General features: G+C 43.9%; 1 protein-coding gene and 1 long non-coding RNA gene across 2 annotated transcripts in view; one reads left to right on the top strand and one right to left on the bottom strand.

Annotated features, from left to right (window-relative positions):
• The window catches only part of LOC123502283, a 277,707-nt gene that overhangs the window by 74,046 nt on the left and 180,411 nt on the right, over positions 1-23,250 (top strand). The window lies entirely within an intron of this gene.
• Positions 17,547-19,083, bottom strand: LOC123502353. Its single transcript, XR_006673969.1, has 3 exons — positions 18,980-19,083; positions 18,575-18,744; positions 17,547-17,603 (listed from the first exon to the last, which is right to left on the bottom strand). It is a non-coding gene; the product is annotated as an uncharacterized LOC123502353 (long non-coding RNA).

Here is a 23,250-nt window from a genome sequence, read left to right as displayed (position 1 = left end):
AGAGCAAACAAATCTTAACAGAAAAACAAGAACAACAACAACAAAACCACAACTTCCTTTACTCCTATATCCAGGGCAGAACACGGAGACACAGGCTTGCCCGACTTTAGTGAACAGCGGCGGGCAGTCAGCGTGGTGCAAGGTGTGGGTAATCTGCGCCGTGAATTGACCGCCCACAGCCTCCGCCACGTCCACCTCATTCTGCCTGTCGTCACCTGGGAACGAAGCGGGTAATCAATAATGGACACTTGTTATAAGGGCCCACTGACACTGAGCTAGCCTGTTGATGGCCTCAAAACATACTGAAAAATCCTTGTATAGGCCCAATTCACTCTTACACACACCCACGACAAACCACACATACCAAAACCCTCTTAAAAAACTCAATAACATCCCAAAACACACTAAGAAAACACAGAACAGGTTAAAATACCTCCAAACTCACTAGAAACACCCAATATTTACTGAAATAACCCCCACACACACCCAAAAGACCACTAACACCCCCACCACTTATAACACTCATAACAAACACAAACCCCACTCAGAACACCAACCAACCCCTCAAAGTTCTCCCAAACCACACTCAAAACATGCTAATACTCACACACACCTCAATCAACACTCTCAAAATACGTAAAATATACCTAAAAGATCTAACATATACTGAAAACAAACGAAATGAACCCCAAAGCATACTTATAACACTCCAAACAGTCTGCAACACTAATGAACAAGCTTAAAATACCCCAAATCTATCCCAAAACCAACAGTATGCATTATAAACAACGTTAGGATTAAAAGGGACACTTACCTAAATATTACACCTTGGCTTCTTCTCCTATTCCACCTTTATTTCTCATTTTTTCTTCATCCTTCTCCATTGTTACTCCTTCTTCTTCCTCCTCCTCCTTCCATCCACACGTCTGAGCCTAGAAACACATCAAAATGTTAGATATTAGACAAAATATTCAGGAAATGGAGGGTGACTTAAGTATTGTAGCTTTGCTGCTGCTCCTCTTCCTCCTCCATTTCTCCTTTCTTCCTCCTTATCCTCCTTTATTTCTCCTTTCTTCCTCCTCCTGCTACAATTATCTACACACCTGAACCTCGAAACACGCGAAAACACGTAGAAATCACTAGATATTAGGCAAAATATTGACGAACTGCGGATTTGGAAAAGTGGCGCCAACCCTGGGCCTATGGTGAGTCACCACCTGGGTGGGCTGTGGTCATCCGAGAGAACGGGAACGGGGGACTCGGCTAAATTACGTAAATCATTTGATTTCAAAATGACTTTTAGAAAAACGAAGCCACGGCCAAATGCTTGTTATTTTATGACGTGATAAATACTTAAACTAATTTTCAAAATATCAAAATATCTCCAGCTTAACTGGTTTTTAAAAAAGGTCTAAATTAAGTACGTTAAAAGTACAAAACATTTTAACCCATAAATCTCTTAAAACGTCCTGTAAAGTCAAGCCATTTTCACTTGGCAAGTATTTTATCACACTTCTGGGAGTCTGAGCTATCTTTTAGGGCATTCTACAGCGAGTTAGACCGAGAAGCAGAAACGTGAGCAAATAAAATAATGAAAAATAAGAGCTTTTTACAACAGCACCAAACACCATTTCAAAGTCCACATATTTCACTCATTAGATTGATTTCACACTTAAAAGAGGACAGGCACTCTTTGCTACCATAAAGGCCCACTTATACCTTGAAATGAAAAAGCTCAAAACTCCAGGTGGGAAATTTTGAGCGTTAAAAGCCTTTAACATACGCCATAAAACACCACTAAACGCCACATATTTACCCAGCACAGGCGCGGAACACACTTCAAACACGACGAAACATTTATAGAAACCATAAAACATACCATGGAAGCGCAATATTACCGTCAGGAAATATTCGAAAAAAAAGTATTTGACCCAGCAGGCTGGCGATAGAAGGGTGATGGCGTGGGTAGGGTGATGGCTAGGGGACCGCCGGGGAGGCGGCCCGGAGAAAACCCGGGAACAGTGGCGGCAGGACATCCATATATAGTCTTTATCATCTCACCAAACTAAAATTAAGCCACAGAGAGAAATTTTGACTAGGCTATATGAAATGTTAGACTGGTGGCTGCATTCTGACACATGTTTGGCCTATGGTAAATGAAGGAAACAAATATGAGAGGGTAATACAGACGCCTTGCTCTTTTTGATGGTCCTTATACCATTACTTGAAAATATTTGCGTACTGTTTTCACTCTCATATGTAAAGAAAACCTAACCTTAACTGAATAGCCTTATAAATACCTTTAATAGACGAAGATTAGGCAGTGTGGAGTGTTGTGGTGAAGGCTTGCCACTGCGTCTCTTGCTGCTGGTGCTTCTTGAAAACTGTCGGTAATATAGCAACACTTCACTTTATTTGTGTGTGTGTGTGTGTGTGTGTGTGTGTGTGTGTGTCTTTGGGTGTGTGTGTGTGTGTGGGTGTGGGTGTGTGCATGGGTCAGTATAGCCCACCGCCACAACTGTTGTCACCACCACCACCGCTACAGACTACTGCCGTAGCAAAAGGTTATCTGTGAAGACAGGACGCATGTATATATGTTTATGATAACTATCTGTTACTAAATCTCTTATTAATGAGACGCTATGCTTATACAAATACCACATGTCGATTTATTGGTTATTGTGACATCTTCCTCTTCGTTATCGTGTCCAGCTTTTGTTATTTGTCAAAGCAGGAAATATTAAATTGTATCTTGTTGTACAGCGAGTGTTGGCAACTCCGCGAGGCAATAAACAAGGTGCTTAAAAGGCAGACTGTACTATTTTTCTCATTCTCTATTTCTACCGCCTGATATACGAGTATTTCTGACAATAAACCAGGGTGACAGGACACTAAGTAGAGGAATATAGACTTTTTTCTATCTACATACACATCTATATTGTTATTTATATACGAATTTATTGACTTATCTATCTGCCTGCCTATCCATCTATCTGTTTGTTTGTCCAACTGTCCATTTCCGTATCTATCAACCCATCAAATTACCCGCTTATCCATCTATCTTCACACAAGCATATAAATACCACCACCGCCACTACCACCACCACCACCACCACAACCACTGCCAGTTCCCGCACCTGCTCATCTTCGCCCTCATGAACGGGAGTGTGTCAGTGATAGGCGAGGGACACATCGGCTCATCAATTGCATCGCCAACCTTCGCCTACTGTTTCGTGTCAACCGGGGAGTCCCTGACGACACATCCCTCCCGACCTACACGCTTTCGGACCCACGTAGCACGGGCGTGGGCGTGGGTGGAATCGTGGGTGACATATACGTGGTGTCAGGCGCTTATCCGATTCCCTTTGCCTCTGTCGTCTTCATTGGTTCTCTACACACTTGTCAGGTCGCTACACGTGCACACTCGCGTACATCAACACGTGCCTGGCCACGCGCACCACATACCTCCTACGGTACACTTCTAAGCGCCTTCGTACCGCGCGATGCTTTTTTCTGCCAAGGACAGGCGCCGTTTGTCAAACAGACAATCAACCAGTGTGTCAGACAGTCAGTTAGTCAATCATTCAGTCATTCAGTCAGTCAGTCAGCAGATAGTCAGTCATTTAGTTAGTATTTTATTCATTTAATCAGTCAGTCAGTCAGTCAGTCAGTCCAAATATCAGTCAGTCAGTGAATCTATTAGTTAGACAGGCAATCTATCCATCAATCCGTCAATCTTTCAGCCACTCAATCAATCAATATTCACGATGCAAAACAAGCAAACACACCACCAATAGTTACCACCACAATCACCACCACCACCACCAATACACAGCACACTGACATCATCACCACCAACACTTTCTAAAGGTGTGTACACACTTACTGAATTTCCACGCATCGTTTCATCGTTGCGTATCACACTGTGATACAATACGATGCAACAGGGTATTGTACCCATTTTTGCCTCTCCGCGTGGTGTATCATCGTTGAGTGATGCAACAGTGTCATTCAGTTTGTTCCTGACCGTAGCCATGAGTGCAAATGTGCAGTTGTCTGTGGCCACACACAACTGATTTTCAGTTTGTCTGCAATTGGGGTCAAAATTGCAACAAATATTCATGCCCGTCCACGACAACACTGAACATGCAACGCGACGATCCCACGCTCCTCGTCCACACACACACACACACACACACACACACACACACGAAGGTTGGTGAGTTGTGTATCATTCCTTTGAGTTAACGCCAAAATACCGAAAAATGGCGGATCGAACCCGTTGCGTAACTTTGTGTCATATTTTGACACGCAACGGTGAAGCACTATCCTGTCAACACTGCTACGCAACGGTGATCCGATACGTGGAAATGCAACAAGTGTGTACACGCCTTAATTAAAACACAAACAATATTCATACACAGTGTTACACCCGCAACCCCGACCGCCGCCCCTCCACCGCTCGTCTGGTCCCGCGGCACGCAGGGTGGCCAGCCAGACAGCCGAGGTGACTCTGGGCGGCGGACTAACCTTCCTTCAAGACGTGTTTGTGTCCGTGGTGGAGGAATGAACTGATGGTGGTGGTGGTGGTGGTGGAGGACAGGATTCAGGCAGGAGAGTAAGAGTGAGTGAGTGAGTAAGTGAAGTGAGTGAGTGAGAGAGACAGGAAAGAATAGAAGAAAGAGGAAAAATAAGAATATCTTATCAGAACACAACATTTTCTCTCCCTCTCCCCCCACCCCAGGTCTCGTGTCTGGTGATGAAATGGACGTCTGGTCAGTGGTGGTGGTGGTGGTGGTGGTCAGTTGCCAAATGAAAATATTCTACGTCACCAGCTCCACCTTGAAAAGTCGCTAAAAGGTCGCTAAATCATTGTTGTATATGCTACAAATGTGCCTAGACGAAGTAAGTGGCTTGACTAACACATAGGCTAATTAGTACAAGGCCCCTTGACTAACACCCGCATCACACCACAGCCCGTCCTTACTACGTCCTGCAAAAATCTCCAGGACGTGCTGAGGACGGGCATGGACGCGGCAAGGACCGGCTTGGACGCAGTGAGGACCGCGAGGACGGCATGGACGTGGAGGAGTTTTGATACTGCTCAATATTTACGTAGAGAGAGCGTAGAAGACTGAGGATGTGTAATGGACCATCTGCTGACCTAGTGCATACCGGCTTGACGTATTACTGACGCAGCGATAACTTGGTTGACGCATTACTGACGCAGCAAGGATTTGGTTGATTGGGTGGCGGGAACAGGGAGGAGCTACCTACACCTGCTCATGAGTTATTACCGCTCTCACTTTGGCTCCTGAGCATCATGAGTCAACAACTCCTGCACCAGATGGTCCTGCTCCATGGACAACTGGCTGTGCTGGATGCTGATGTTGCTGCTGTTGTGCTGGCTAAGAGAAGACGGAGAAAAAGAAGAAGAAAAGATAGAAGTTAATTTGGGCAGCATGACGTTATGAGGATAATGAATATAATGATGTAAGAGCTGGAGAACCACTGATGAGAGAAGAGAGGCGAGAACTGAAGTGACAGGAAGCAGCACTTCCTGCTTGCGTCACGTGAGCGTATTGCGCGCTGGTTGGGCACGTGGTAAGAACCCAGTGAGCATGGCGGGAACTTAGTGAGCGTGGCGGGAGCCTGATCACATGCGTGTTATGACCGTAGTTAAACCCGATTGGACACAGTGATATCGTAGGGATATCAAGGGACGTACGCAGTAAAGGCTTGGTAGATACGTAGCAGTGGAGGGATTTCGCAATTCCACCACGTCTCCACTACGTCCTCAAAAATGTTATGAACGTGTTGAGAACCTGCTGCGCGTAGTAAGGACCGCCTCTGGTGTGATGGGGCCTTGACACGGAGAGTTTATCCCTGTCAGTGACGCACACCAAACTTGTCTCTGGAGCCTCGCTCGTCTCCTCTCCACCTCCCACTCCCCCGCTGTTCCCCACACTCTCATCACTCGCCTTTTAAATCTCATTGATGTTTACTTGATTGATTGATAAGTTTATTGTTGTAGCAGTGTATACACCATCGAACTGTTGTCCATTTACGTATGAATGAACCTATCAAATTACCAGCTTATGTATCTATCTATCTACACACAAGCATGTAGATATCTCCACCAGCACCGCCAACACCCACACCTGCCCACCTTCGCCATCATGGACGGCAGTGTGTCAGTTTACACATTAAAAAAGTCTGACCGGGCTTAATTTACGGCTATGGTGGGGCAGGGAACTCTACAGTCATGCCACGTTTCCAAAAAATGCGATGTGAAATGGAAGTTATTGGTGTACAAGGCATCGCAAATACCATCAGTTCAGATGTATAAAATTTCGACTTGTGTATATAGATGGCTGAATCAACAGTAACCATCATATGCATAAAAAACTATGTAGTACCATACAAACATGGCATACATATTCAACAGTGTTGCTGATATCAACTGTAGTAACTTATAATGGTACTTAGCGTATGTTTAGGGTGTGTAATAATATCAGCGTTACAGATATAAGATAATGAGCATGGAAAAAAGAAATAATCTATTATCCAAAGTAAAAAAAAATAGTAGAAGTCTTGTGAGTGGCGGCAATACTGATGAACCCAGCCTGGCCAGCCTGATAGCCTCACCTTGTAGTACCAGATGTTGCTATAATTATAAGATAAAATGCTCACATGTACTGGCTTTTACAGTAATTTCAAGACATGATCCGTAAGCCAAGCTAATGTGTAATTTCTACTTTTACAAAATAGTAGGTACATATCAATACCTAAGTGAAAAAAAAAAAAAAACATTGCGAGCGGCAACTCTTCCACACCCAGCTGGTGGCCTTGACACATTGCTGGTGGCGACGTGACTGACCTCGTGCCACTCACTTCCTTATTGTTCTTTGCACAGACAGTATGGCAGCCCATTCAAGCCATTCCTCACATTTACACAGCCAGGCTAAAGAAATGGTCTTCCATGTAAGGCAATATTTTCAAGAGGAGAAGGATAAGGGAGCTGTTCTCCAAGGCTTGTCAAAGGTTGTGTCTCGCACTGCTGCAGCAACGAAGCTTAGCGAGAGCAGTGGAAAAAATTTCGAAAGCAGCAAGAGAAAATGAAGAAAATCAACGTCCCCAGTTTAACTCAGCCAAGAAGAGGGAACGTGCAACACCGGTCTCTGATTTCTTTGATAACTTCAATGAAGGAAGGAGTCTTGCGAAGGACAGTACTCGGTTTTTACGAGAGGAAGGAAATTCCCACCCTGGACAAGATTTATGCAGCTGTTAAATCCGATCTCTCGTATCGTGGCAGCCGTGAAATATTAAGAACAGTACTGAAGAGAATCGGGTTTCGATATGGAAAGGTTGATGGACGAAGATTCCTAATGGAAAAGATGATGTCACACATGCAAGGTTGATTTTCTTGCACGAAATGAAGAAACACAGAAGTTCAGGGAAAAGCATCGTCTACTTGGATGAAACCTGGATTAACCAAAATTACTCAATGTCCAAATGCTGGGTAGACAGCACGGCAGAGAAGGCCACGGGAGTGAGGGTGCCCACGGGAAGGGTTCCCGCTTGATTTTGCTTCACGCAGGAACGAGAGATGGATTTGTCCCTGGAGCAACCCTCGTTTTCCAAGCAAAGAAGAATGTTGGTGATTACCATGAGCAAATGAATGCGGACACCTTTGAGAAGTGGTTTAAGTCCCAACTACTGCCCAACATTCCATCCTCTTCAGTCATAGTGATGGATAATGCATCCTATCACTCAAGGAAAGTGGATAAGCCACCAACTACTGCAAACAAGAAAGCAGAGATCCAAGAATGGCTGGAGAAGAAGGGTGTTGCAGTGCCAGACGGTCTACTTAAGACTCAACTCCTGCATCTTGTCACTCGCCACACTGCAGCCGCTGACACACAATATGTCATTGATAAGACTGCCTCAGAACATGGGCATAAGGTTGTACGCTTACCCCCATACCACTGCAACTATAACCCAATAGAACTGATTTGGGCACAGGTTAAAGGTTAATATGTGGCAAAGAGAAACACCTTTAAGATTGCAGACCTGAAGCCACTCGTCCAGGAGAGTCTCAACAGCATCACGGCAGACAACTGGAAAAATGCTGTGAGACACTCTGAGGGATTACAAGTGAATGATGAACAGAGAGATATGGTGATTGACCATTATCTCCACTCGTTCACAATCACTCTCTCATCTGATGAAGAGTCGTCAGAACTCTTTTATCATATACACAGGAATAAGGACTACTGGGGACACCTCTTTAAAAAAAAACGCACAACACAAATACCTCATGGGTGGTGTGGAAAAATTGTCAAATATATATATATATATATATATATATATATATATATATATATATATATATATATATATATATATATATATATATATATATATATATATATATATATATATAATATGTATATATATATATATATATATATATATATATATATATATATATATATATATATATAATGCATGTCTTAAAAAATCAAAGGTAAGCAGAGAGAGAGAGAGAGAGAGAGAGAGAGAGAGAGAGAGAGAGAGAGAGAGAGAGAGAGAGAGAGAGTAACAGTAGTGAAAACGTGGCAACACTGTACAGAGACGCTCGCCCCCCCATGGCCGTAAATTAAGGCTGGTCAGACTATATAGTATTTCCATGCCACTATATTGTGGCATCATATCACCTCAGACGCTGGTCAACAAGACGAGACACAGCAAGGAGACCAGACCAGACCAGATGACGAGAGAGAGAGAGAGAGAGAGAGAGAGAGAGAGAGAGAGAGAGAGAGAGAGAGAGAGAGAGAGAGAGAGAGAGAGAGAGAGAGGAGAGGAGAGGAGAGGAGACGAGAAATGACACACATACACATACACACACACAAAGCTATGGGCGGCGTCAACACCTCCACACCCACTGCCGCCCACATCTGTCCCGCCCATGCATGCTCACGCCCAGGTTTCCCCAGTCAGCCCACACGCCTCCGCAGCCGCCCTCACTATATAATGAAGTGACTCAAGACACACAGATCCACGTGTTCCGGAGAAAACTGACGTCTGGCAGAGAGAGAGAGAGAGAGAGAGAGAGAGAGAGAGAGAGAGAGAGAGAGAGAGAGAGAGAGAGAGAGAGAGAGAGAGAGAGAGACACAACACACAGAACACACATAACACCTATAGTACACAACCACCCTCCCCACGCATTATAACTACCATACGCCTAATTAACTACCTTAACTACCCTCCACCAGCTAACTGTCCACATGTGACTCCTTCAATGCACAGCCCCAAGGGAGCCCAGCACAACACCCACCACCGTGCCAGCTTGGGGACTTGACACTTCAATGACCGCCTTCTCCTGACCGTTGCTGCTGCTGGGCGGATCGAACACTGCTGAGGGGATGGTCCACAGGGAGAGGATCTGGGCGACTCCACGCACTCGTCAACGTCTGAGGGTGGAGAATTACACTCTCAGAAACACAGATTTATTACAACTTATGGATAGATTTACACGCTTTCCAGGAACACATTCAACAATACGTTGAGAAAAACTACAAAAATTATATCAGTACTCATGACAAATGCATATGGCAAGATTAAATTATACTTAATCATAAAGAACAACCTATCCGTAAATCACTGATCTTAGTAATACTCGTGAGACAAAATGCATGTTGATGTATGCCAACAATAACAAAATACCACACTAACTTCTTTAGGCTGCTGCTAAATGAAGAGGTGAAGGACTGACAAGTTTAAGAAGACAGACCGTAGAGTGACATTGACAGTTCAGGGAGGCCTCACCTTCACACTTGAACACACCTTGCAATAGTGTGAGTGACAACCACTACTACTACTACTACTACTACTACTACTACCCTTTACAACTACATACTACTTGGTATTAATTTACTGTCATGGCTTGGCAACAAGACACAACGCGACGCACAGCTGGTGATGTGTGACTAGCCAGCATGCACGCTACACTCCCTCACTAAGAAGATGGCGTCTCCTAACAAGGAACGTTATCTTCATTCACTAAGTGTTTCTCCATGCATGGTGAATTTCAGCATGGAGTGAACACGTGGGTCATTTGGTCCTTAAGGCATAAACGATCATGATGGGCGACAGGAATGATGAGTGATGAGCAGAGGACTTGTGTCCCGAGAGGTTCTTTTTTCATGTAGGAAGAGCGCCAGCCAAGGGCAAGAAACAAAGAAAATATTAAAAAAAAAAGACCCACTTGAGTGCTGGCTCTCTAAAAAGTGGAAAAGCATCAGCCAAAACTAGGGAGCAAATGCCTCGATATCTCTATCTTCAAAGAAGACAAGTCGCAGGAATTCGGAAATACAGATGCAGGTAGGGAGTTCCAGATTTTAACAATGAAAAGGATGAATGATTGAGAGTACTGGTTAACTCTTACGTTGGAAAGTTGGACAAAATAGGGATGAGAAGAAGAAAGCCTTGTACAGCGAGGCCGCAGGACGAGGGGAGGCATGAAGATAGCAAGATCTGTAGAACAGTTAGCATAAAAATAGCGATAAAAGAGAGGAGATTCATCATTTCGGCGGTGAAAAAGAGGCTGAAGACAGTTAGTCAGAGGAGGGGAGTTGATGAGACGAAAAGATTTTCATTCCACCCTATATAGTAAAACTGTTTAACTGAAACCCCCCCAAACATGCGAAGAGTTCTCCATACACGTGCAGATAAGGCCCTTATACAGAGTAAGGAATTGGAGGGGCAAGAAAAACTGGCGGAGATGCCTCAGAAGCTGTTTTAGCAAGAGATGAGATGTGAAGTTTCCAGTTAAGATTATGAATAAAGGACAGACCGAGGATATTCATTGTGGAAGAGGGAGACAGTTGAGTGTCACTGAAGAAGACCTGTACCTGTCTGAAAGGTTGTGTCGAATTGATAGATGGAGGAATTGAGTTTTTAAGGCATTGAAAACTATTAGATTTTCTCTGCCCCAATCGGAAATCTTAGAAAGATCGGAAGTCAGGCGTTCTTTGGCGTCCCTGCGTGATCAATTGACTTCCTGACTGGTTGGTCATCTCTGAAAGGACGTGGAAAGATGTAGGGTGGTATCAGCGTAGGAGTAGATAGGGCAACAAGTTTGGTTAATTATTGAATAATAGAAAGAGTGAGGGTGACAAGACAGAACCCTGAGGAACTCCATTATTAATAAATTTAGGAGAAGAACAGTTTCCGTCTACCACAACAGCAATAGAACAGTCACAAAGGACACTTAAGATAAAGTTGCAGAGAAAAGTATAGAAGACGTAGAAGGGCAGTTTGGAAATCAAAGCTTTATGCCAGACTCTATCAAAAGCCTTTGATATTTCTAACGCTACAGCAAAACTTTCACAGAAATCTCTAAAAGAGGTTACTTTCCTCTCTTGGTCTACACTCTCCTCTTTTAAATTCTCTATGCATATGTACACGGTATATTCCTATCACAATGCTTCCATCACAACTTCTACATATCACGGTTTTCTGCTGGTGTAGATAAGGCATGGCAAAAAACCTTACCCACTTCACATCTACAACTGTCTACAAAATCTACAAATTTATCCACCCAATGTACAAATGATCAATGAAATACACTACACCAGTATGGAAGATTTGTGGCCAACCTGCAGAACTTCATTGGTACGTCTCCAAGAATCACTCTCTTGTTCCACTTCTTCTTCCTCCTCCTCTGCCTCCTCTTGTTCCTTTGGCTACACCGGCAGTAGCAGTCTGGTGTCTGTTGTACGTCTTGCACGCTCACTCCAAACACTTCCCTCACTTCTTTGGCGTTAGTAGTGCTGATTCCTGGAACAAGAGATGCAACAACATTGAAATGGCGCCAACATTAATAAGTCCTGAAAAAAAAAAAAAAACAAGAAAGTACAAAACCTTTTAAAATGAGACACAAGGAGATAAAAGGGTAATGTACAAACCACAATACTCACATCATGGTCACTCAACACTTTATTCTACGCTTGCTTCAGTGTAGTCATACAACTGTGGGAAGAATGTAATGCTGTCCCGTTCAATAGTGCATGCAGCCGCTCGCTCCCTCCTCCCGTCCTCCTCACTGCCTGTTGTCTTGTGGTACACTGGCTGGGTTGGGGAAGCTTGCATGGATGATAACACGTCGCCGAATCTTCAGGAACCCGACAAACATCTGTACACTGAAAATGTTGCAGGTGAGATGAAAAAAAGTAAGTCGGCAAACTTTACAGTAATGGAATATTCTCAGTGTGTCAAGAACAATTTAGAATTGTTTAAAGTTTGGAAGAATCTCACCCACTGCTTAATTACGCCATCTTTGCCACAGCACAGCCACAACACAACCAGAGCAAGACCCCACAGTATAAAGAAGTGAAAAACTATTTGACGTACCCCAACAGCTAGGCAAAGAACCCCAAGGGAGCCCAGCACAACACCCACCACCGTGCCAGCTTGGGGACTTGACACTTCAATGACAGCCTTCTCCTGACCGTTGCTGCTGCTGGGCGGATCGAACACTGCTGAGGGGATGGTCCACAGGGAGAGGATCTGGGCGACTCCACGCACTCGTCAACGTCTGAGGGTGGAGAATTACACTCTCAGAAACACAGATTTATTACAACTTATGGATAGATTTACACGCATTCCAGGAACACATTCAACAATACGTTGAGGAAAACTACAAAAATTATATCAATACTCATGACAAATGCATATGGCAAGATTAAATTATACTTAATCATAAAGAACAACCTATCCGTAAATCACTGATCTTAGTAATACTCGTGAGACAAAATGCATGTTGATGTATGCCAACAATAACAAAATACCACACTAACTTCTTTAGGCTGCTGCTAAATGAAGAGGTGAAGGACTGACAAGTTTAAGAAGACAGACCGTAGAGTGACATTGACAGTTCAGGGAGGCCTCACCTTCACACCTGAACACACCTTGCAATAGTGTGAGTGACAACCACTACTACTACTACTACTACTACTACTACTACTACTACTACCCTTAACAACTACATAATACTTGGTACTAATTTATTATCATGGCTTGGCAGCAAGACACAACGCGACGCACAGCTGGTGATGTGTGACTAGCCAGCATGCTCGCTACACTCCCTCACTAAGAAGATGGCGTCTCCTAACAAGGAACGTTATCTTCATTCACTAAGTGTTTCTCCATGCATGGTGAATTCCAGCATGGAGTGAACACGTTGGTCATTTGCTCCTTAAGGCATAAACGATCATGATGGGCGACAGGAATGATGAGTGATGAGCAGAGGACTTGTGTCCCGAGAGGTTTTTTTTCATGTAGGAAGAGCGCCAGCCAAGGGCAAGAAACAAAGAAAAGATTAAAAAAAGACCCACTTGAGTGCTGGCTCTCTAAAAAGTGGAAAAGTGTCAGCCAAAACTAGGGAGCAAATGCCTCAATATCTCTCTCTTCAAAGAAGACAAGTCGCAGGAATTCAGAAATACAGATGCAGGTAGGAAGTTCCAGATTTTACCAATGAAAAGGATGAATGATTGAGAGTACTGGTTAACTCTTACGTTGGAAAGTCGGACACGATAGGGATGAGAAGAAGAAACCTTTGTACAGCGAGGCCACAGGACGAGGGGAGGCATGAAGATAGCAAGATCTGTAGAACAGTTAGCATGAAAATAGCGATAAAAGAGAGAAGGACACTCAACATTTCGGCGGTGAAAAAGAGGCTGAAGACAGTTAGTCAGAGGAGGGGAGTTGATGAGACGAAAAGCTTTTAATTCCACCCTATCTAGTAAAACTGTTTAACTGAAACCCCCCCAAACATGCGAATAGTTCTCCATACACGTGCAGATAAGGCCCTTATACAGAGTAAGGAATTGGAGGGGCAAGAAAAACTGGCGGAGATGCCTCAGAAGCTGTTTTAGCAAGAGATGAGATGTGAAGTTTCCAGTTAAGATTATGAGTAAAGGACAGACCAAGGATATTCATTGTGGAAGAGGGAGACACTTGAGTGTCACTGAAGAAGACCTGTACCTGTCTGAAAGGTTGTGTCGAATTGATAAATGGAGGAATTGAGGTTTTGAGGCATTGAAAACTATTAGATTTTCTCTGCCCCAATCGGAAATCTTAGAAAGATCGGAAGTCAGGCGTTCTTTGGCGTCCCTGCGTGATTAGTTGACTTCCTGACTGGTTGGTCGTCTCTGAAAGGACGTGGAAAGATATAGGGTGGTATCATCAGCGTAGGAGTAGATAGGGCAAGAAGTTTGGTTAATTAGTGAATAATTGAAAGAGAGGGTAACAAGACAGAACCCTGAGGAACTCTATTATTAATAAATTTAGGGGAAGAACAGTTTCCGTCTACCACAACAGCAATAGAACAGTCACAAAGGAAACTTAAGATAAAGTTGCAGAGAAAAGTATAGAAGACGTAGGAGGGCAGTTTGGAAATCAAAGCTTTATGCCAGACTCTATCAAAAGCCTTTGATATGTCTAACGCTACAGCAAAACTTTCACCGAAATCTCTAAAAGAGGTTACTTTCCTCTCTTGGTCTACACTCTCCTCTTTAAAGAACCCCAAGGGAGCCCAGCACAACACCCACCACCGTGCCAGCTTGGGGACTTGACACTTCAATGACCGCCTTCTCCTGACCGATGCTGCTGCTGGGCGGATCGAACACTGCTGAGGGGATGGTCCACAGGGAGAGGATCTGGGCGACTCCACGCTCTCATTAACGTCTGAGGGTGGAGAATTACACTCTCAGAAACACAGATTTATTACAACTTAAGGATAGATTTACATGCATTCCAGGAACACATTCAACAATACGTTGAGGAAAACTACAAAAATTATATCAGTACTCATGGCAAATGCATATGGCAAGATTAAATTATACTTAATCATAAAGAACAACCTATCCGTAAATCACTGATCTTAGTAATACTCGTGAGACAAAATGCATGTTGATGTATGCCAACAATAACAAAATACCACACTAACTTCTTTAGGCTGCTGCTAAATGAAGAGGTGAAGGACTGACAAGTTTAAGAAGACAGACCGTAGAGTGACATTGACAGTTCAGGGAGGCCTCACCTTCACACTTGAACTTTCTGACACGAGTCTGTACCCTGCATGGCCGGCACTGGCAGTAATATGACTCCCGAGTGTTGATGTAAACAGGCTCACACACACCCGACATTCTTCTCCCGACACTCCTCAATGCCACACAGCTGCACAAACTCATCCTGCCACAAGAAAGGCATTTGCTTCAGTAGTGTCAAGTTGTGATTTTGTATTGTAGTGTATACAATGTAAGAAAATCTGCAACTTTTATATGAAACAAAGGAGTTCAGGGCATGAGTTAAGCCTTATGTTAGATACTGACAAAAGCAAGGCCTTCTCCTCACCTCTCCGTTACTGCAGCAATCATTGATGCCGTCACACATGCGCTGCTTCGGAATACCACTGCCAGCACTGTGGGAGAACTGACTGACTGACTGACTGACTGATTGTTGTTGCTCTTCCGTGTGGGGGTCGTCTGCAGCTCTGCCACTATTGCACTCTGTGGGTGAAATGCTGGCTTTGTATTTTAACATCACTATTATTCATGGTTTAGACTATCGTAAGGTAAATTTAGATTGACTAGATGGTGTTTTAAGAGAGAAACCCTAGCAGTAAGTTACCACAATGCTGTTCATCTTAGCTCTCCGTGTTACCTTGAAATACAAGTAACCGGCAAACAACAAAATTTACACTCCCACACAGACAGTCAAAGGTCCTCATTAATGTTGCCTACAATAAGCAAGGTTGCTCAATTTCATCCACCTCTATGTACATTGCGAATCACATTAAATATTTGTCATTATTTTCATCTTAATGTTCTCCGGCTTATGTACTGTGAATTAACCCCACCCACACACAAACCTACCCACTCAATGATCACTTCCAAATTGTCGATCGTGCTTACAAAATACAAAAACAATTGTTCAGTTTACTGTCCATATCAATTTGGAACACTGCCGAACCTGTTATAATGGTCAACAATTTGAAATCATTGAACCTAGCTTTGTCAAATCCCCTTGGATACTGCCAACATGAAAACCTCATAGTACCAATAAACGCACTTACAATTCACTACAAGCACACAGTATGCACCAATACTGACACCACACCACAAAACACACCATACACAACTGACACACACACAAACAACTTAAATCACTCAAAACTAACACAAAACACCCTGCAACACCTCAAAATATAAAAAGCTCACCCAAAACACATTACAGACACCCAAGTTACCAATATCATCCCTACACACACACACTGACGGTGGTTGTTGAAGTGTTGCACGAGGGTGGCGTAGAAGGATAAATGAATGTTCAGCTGCATCACATCGCCCCGATAGAGCCATACAACTGGTGGGTAAGCCTTGCCCCACGTCACCTCACCAAACAGAGCAGGTCAGAATATATGCAAGAAGGGACAGGCGTGGGAACCTGCTGACGTAACGCGTCGTGACCTGACACTACCTATCCTCACTCAAAGAACGGTAGTAGTAGTAGTAGTAGTAGTAGTAGTAGTAGAGAGAGAGAGAGAGAGAGAGAGAGAGAGAGAGAGAGAGAGAGAGAGAGAGAGAGAGAGAGAGAGAGAGAGAGAAAGAGAGAACAGAGCAAACAAATCTTAACAGAAAACAACAACAACAAAAAACCACAACTTCCTTTACTCCTATATCCAGGGCAGAACACGGAGACACAGGCTTGCCCGACTTTAGTGAACAGCGGCGGGCAGTCAGCGTGGTGCAAGGTGTGGGTAACCTGCGCCGTGAATTGACCGCCCACAGCCTCCGCCACGTCCACCTCATTCTGCCTGTCGTCACCTGGGAACGAAGCGGGTAATCAATAATGGACACTTGTTATAAGGGCCCACTGACACTGAGCTAGCCTGTTGATGGCCTCAAAACATACTGAAAAATCCTTGTATAGGCCTAATTCACTCTTACACACACCCACGACAAACCACACACACCCAAACCCTCTTCAAAAACTCAATAACATCCCAAAACACACTAAGAAAACACAGAACAGGTTAAAATACCTCCAAACTCACTAGAAACACCCAATATTTACTGAAATAACCCCCACACACACCCAAAAGACCACTAACACCACTTATAACACTCATAACAAACTCAAACCCCACTCAGAACACCAACCAACCCCCGAAAGTTCTCCCAAACCACACTCAAAACATGCTAATATTTACACACACCTCAATCAACACTCTCAAAATACGTAAAATATACCTAAAAGATCTAACATATACTGAAAACAAACGAAATGAACCCCAAAGCATACTTATAACACTCCAAACAGTCTGCAACACTAATGAACAAGCTTAAAATACCCCAAATCTATCCCAAAACCAACAGTATGCATTATAAACAACGTTAGGATTAAAAGGGACACTTACCTAAATATTACACCTTGGCTTCTTCTCCTGTTCCACCTTTATTTCTCATTTTTTCTTCATCCTTCTCCATTGTTACTCCTTCTTCTTCCTCCTCCTCCTTCCATCCACACGTCTGAGCCTAGAAACACATCAAAATGTTAGATATTAGACAAAAATTCAGGAAATGGAGGGTGACTTAAGTATTGTAGCTTTGATGCTGCTCCTCTTTCTCCTCCATTTCTCCTTTCTTCCTCCTTATCCTCCTTTATTTCTCCTTTCTTCCTCCTTCTGCTACAATTATCTACACACCTGAACCTCGAAACACGCAAAAACACGTAGAAATCACTAGATATTAGGCAAAATATTGACGAACTGCGGATTTGGAAAAGTGGCGCCAACCCTGGGCCTATAGTGAGTCACCACCTGGGTGGGCTGTGGTCTTCCGAGAGAACGGGAGCGGGGGACTCGGCTAAATTACGTAAATCATTTGATTTCAAAATGACTTTTAGAAAAACGAAGCCACGGCCAAATGCTTGTTATTTTATGACGTGATAAATACTTAAACTAATTTTCAAAATATCAAAATATCTCCAGCTTAACTGGTTTTTAAAAAAGGTCTAAATTAAGTACGTTAAAAGTACAAAAACATTTTAACCCATAAATCTCTTAAAACGTCCTGTAAAGTCAAGCCATTTTCACTTGGCAAGTATTTTATCACACTTCTGGGAGTCTGAGCTATCTTTTAGGGCATTCTACAGCGAGTTAGACCGAGAAGCAGAAACGTGAGCAAATAAAATAATGAAAAATAAGAGCTTTTTACAACAGCCCCAAACACCATTTCAAAGTCCACATATTTCACTCAATAGATTGATTTCACAATTAAAAGAGGACAGGCACTCTTTTGCTACCATAAAGGCCCACTTATACCTTGAAATGAAAAAGCTCAAAACTCCAGGTGGGAAATTTTGAGCGTTAAAAAAGCCTTTAACATACGCCATAAAACACCACTAAACGCCACATATTTACCCAGCACAGGCGCGGAACACACTTCAAACACGACGAAACATTTATAGAAACCATAAAAAACATACCATGGAAGCGCAATATTACCGTCAGGAAATATTCGAAAAAAAAGTATTTGACCCAGCAGGCTGGCGATAGAAGGGTGATGGCGGGGGTAGGGCGATGGCTAGGGGACCGCCGGGGGAAGGCGGCCCGGAGAAAACCCCGGGAACAGTGGCGGCAGGACATCCATATATAGTCTTTATCATCTCACCAAACTAAAATTAAGCCACAGAGAGAAATTTTGACTAGGCTATATGAAATGTTAGACTGGTGGCTGCATTCTGACACATGTTTGGCCTATGGTAAATGAAGGAAACAAATATGAGAGGGTAATACAGACGCCTTGCTCTTTTTGATGCTCCTTATACCATTACTTTAAAATATTTGCGTACTGTTTTCACTCTCATATGTAAAGAAAACCTAACCTTAACTGAATAGCCTTATAAATACCTTTAATAGACGAAGATTAGGCAGGTGGAGTGTTGTGGTGAAGGCTTGCCACTGCTTCTCTTGGTGCTGGTGCTTCTTGAAAACTGTCGGTAATATAGCAACACTTCACTTTATTTGTGTGTGTGTGTGTGTGTGTGTGTGTGTGTGTGTGGTGTGTGTGTGTGTGTGTGTGTGTGTGGTGTGGGTGTGGGTGTGCATGGGTCAGTATAGCCCACCGCCACAACTGTTGTCACCACCACCACCGCTACAGACTACTGCCGTAGCAAAAGGTTATCTGTGAAGACAGGACGCATGTATATATGTTTATGATAACTATCTGTTACTAAATCTCTTATTAATGAGACGCTATGCTTATACAAATACCACATGTCGATTTATTGGTTATTGTGACATCTTCCTCTTCGTTATCGTGTCCAGCTTTTGTTATTTGTCAAAGCAGGAAATATTAAATTGTATCTTGTTGTACAGCGAGTGTTGGCAACTCCCACGAGGCAATAAACAAGGTGCTTAAAAGGCAGACTGTACTATTTTTCTCATTCTCTATTTCTACCGCCTGATATACGAGTATTTCTGACAATAAACCAGGGTGACAGGACACTAAGTAGAGGAATATAGACTTTTTTCTATCTACATACACATCTATATTGTTAATTATATACGAATTTATTGACTTATCTATCTGCCTGCCTATCCATCTATCTGTTTGTTTGTCCAACTGTCCATTTCCGTATCTATCAACCCATCAAATTACCCGCTTATCCATCTATCTTCACACAAGCATATAAATACCACCACCGCCACTACCACCACCACCACCACCACAACCACTGCCAGTTCCCGCACCTGCTCATCTTCGCCCTCATGAACGGGAGTGTGTCAGTGATAGGCGAGGGACACATCGGCTCATCAATTGCATCGCCAACCTTCGCCTACTGTTTCGTGTCAACCGGGGAGTCCCTGACGACACATCCCTCCCGACCTACACGCTTTCGGACCCACGTAGTACGGGCGTGAACGTGGGTGGAATCGTGGGTGACATATACGTGGTGTCAGGCGCTTATCCTTCATTGGTTCTCTACACACTTGTCAGGTCGCTACACGTGCACACACACGTACGGCAACACGTGCCTGGCCACGCGCACCACACACCTCCTACGGTACACTTCTAAGCGCCTTCGTACAGCGCGATGCTTTTTTCTGCCAAGGACAGGCGCCGTTTGTCAAACAGACAATCAACCAGTGTGTCAGAATGTCAGTTAGTCAATCATTCAGTCATTCAGTCAGTCAGCCAGATAGTCCGTCATTTAGTTAGTATTTTATTCATTTAATCAGTCAGTCAGTCAGTCAGTCCAAATATCAGTCAGTCAGTGAATCTATTAGTTAGACAGGCAATCTATCCATCAATCCGTCAATCTTTCAGCCACTCAATCAATCAATATTCACGATGCAAAACAAGCAAACACACCACCAATAGTTACCACCACAATCACCACCACCACCACCAATACACAGCACACTGACATCATCACCACCAACACTTTCTAAAGGTGTGTACACACTTACTGAATTTCCACGCATCGTTTCATCGTTGCGTATCACACTGTGATACAATACGATGCAATAGGGTATTGTAGCCATTTTTGCCTCTCCGCGTGGTGTATCATCGTTGAGTGATGCAACAGTGTCATTCAGTTTGTTCCTGACCGTAGCCATGAGTGCAAATCTGCAGTTGTCTGTGGCCACACACAACTGATTTTCAGTTTGTCTGCAATTGGGGTCAAAATTGCAACAAATATTCATGCCCGTCCACGACAACACTGAACATTCAACGCGACGATCCCACGCTCCTCATCCACACACACACACACACACACACACACACACACACACACACACACACACGAAGGTTAGTGAGTTGTGTATCATTCCTTTGAGTTAACGCCAAAATAACGAAAAATGGCGGATCGAACCCGTTGCGTAACTTTGTGTCATATTTTGACACACAACGGTGAAGCACTATCCTGTCAACACTGCTACGCAACGGTGATCCGATACGTGGAAATGCAACAAGGTGTGTGTACACGCCTTAATTAAAACACAAACAATATTCATACACAGTGTTACACCCGCAACCCCGACCGCCGCCCCTCCACCGCTCCTCTGGTCCCGCGGCACGCAGGGTGGCCAGCCAGACAGCCGAGGTGACTCTGGGCGGCGGACTAACCTTCCTTCAAGACGTGTGTGTGTCCGTGGTGGAGGAATGAACTGATGGTGGTGGTGGTGGTGGTGGAGGACAGGATTCAGGCAGGAGAGTGAGTGAGTGAGTAAGTGAGTGAGAGAGAGGACAGGAAAGAATAGAAGAGGAAAAATAAGAATATCTTATCGGAACACAACATTTTCTCTCCCTCTCCCCCCACCCCAGGTCTCGTGTCTGGTGATGAAATGGAGGTCTGGTGGTGGTGGTGGTAGTGGTGGTGGTGGTCAGTTGCCAAATGAAAATATTCTACGTCACCAGCTCCACCTTGAAAAGTCGCTAAAAGGTCGCTAAATCATTGTTGTATATGCTACAAATGTGCCTAGACGAAGTAAGTGGCTTGACTAACACATAGGCTAATCAGTGCAAGGCCCCCTTGACTAACACCCGCATCACACCACAGCCCGTCCTTACTACGTCCTGCAAAAATCTCCAGGACGTGCTGAGGACGGGCATGGACGCGGCAAGGACCGGCTTGGACGCAGTGAGGACCGCGAGGACGGCAAGGACGTGGAGGAGTTTTGATACTGCTCAATATTTACGTAGAGAGAGCGTAGAAGACTGAGGATGTGTAATGGACCATCTGCTGACCTAGTGCATACCGGCTTGACGTATTACTGACGCAGCGATAACTTGGTTGACGCATTACTGACGCAGCAAGGATTTGGTTGATTGGGTGGCGGGAACAGGAGGAGCTACCTACACCTGCTCATGAGTTATTACCGCTCTCACTTTGGCTCCTGAGCATCATGAGTCAACAACTCCTGCACCAGATGGTCCTGCTCCATGGACAACTGGCTGTGCTGGATGCTGATGTTGCTGCTGTTGTGCTGGCTAAGAGAAGACGGAGAAAAAGAAGAAGAAAAGATAGAAGTTAATTTGGGCAGCATGACGTTATGAGGATAATGAATATAATGATGTAAGAGCTGGAGAACCACTGATGAGAGAAGAGAGGCGAGAACTGAAGTGACAGGAAGCAGCACTTCCTGCTTGCGTCACGTGAGCGTATTGCGCGCTGGTTGGGCACGTGGTAAGAACCCAGTGAGCATGGCGGGAACTTAGTGAGCGTGGCGGGAGCCTGATCACATGCGTGTTATGACCGTAGTTAAACCCGATTGGACACAGTGATATCGTAGGGATATCAAGGGACGTACGCAGTAAAGGCTTGATAGATACGTAGCAGTGGAGGGATTTCGCAATTCCACCACGTCTCCACTACGTCCTCAAAAATGTTATGAACGTGTTGAGAACCTGCTGCGCGTAGTAAGGACCGCCTCTGGTGTGATGGGGCCTTGACACGGAGAGTTTATCCCTGTCAGTGACGCACACCAAACTTGTCTCGGGAGCCTCGCTCGTCTCCTCTCCACCTCCCCCTCCCCCGCTGTTCCCCACACTCTCATCACTCGCCTTTTAAATCTCATTGATGTTTACTTGATTGATTGAAAAGTTTATTGTTGTAGCAGTGTATACACCATCGAACTGTTGTCCATTTACGTATGAATGAACCTATCAAATTACCAGCTTATGTATCTATCTATCTACACACAAGCATGTAGATATCTCCACCAGCACCGCCAACACCCACACCTGCCCACCTTCGCCATCATGGACGGCAGTGTGTCAGTTTACATATTACTATAAAAAAAAAAAGTCTGACCGGGCTTAATTTACGGCTATGGGGGGGCGAGGGGAACTCTACAGTCCTGCCACGTTTCCAAAAAATGCGATGTGAAATGGAAGTTATTGGTGTACAAGGCATCGCAAATACCATCAGTTCAGATGTATAAAATTTCGACTTGTGTATATAGATGGCTGAATCAACAGTAACCATCATATACATAAAAAAAACTATGTAGTACCATACAAACATGGCATACATATTCAACAGTGTTGCTGATATCAACTGTAGTAACTTATAATGGTACTTAGCGTATGTTTAGGGTGTGTAATAATATCAGCGTTACAGATATAAGATAATGAGCATGGAAAAAAGAAATAATCTATTATCCAAAGTAAA

The sequence above is a fragment of the Portunus trituberculatus genome, chromosome 11 (assembly GCF_017591435.1).
Source record: "Portunus trituberculatus isolate SZX2019 chromosome 11, ASM1759143v1, whole genome shotgun sequence".
Lineage (NCBI taxonomy): Eukaryota > Metazoa > Arthropoda > Malacostraca > Decapoda > Portunidae > Portunus > Portunus trituberculatus.
This window is presented reverse-complemented; position numbering and strand designations above follow the sequence as displayed.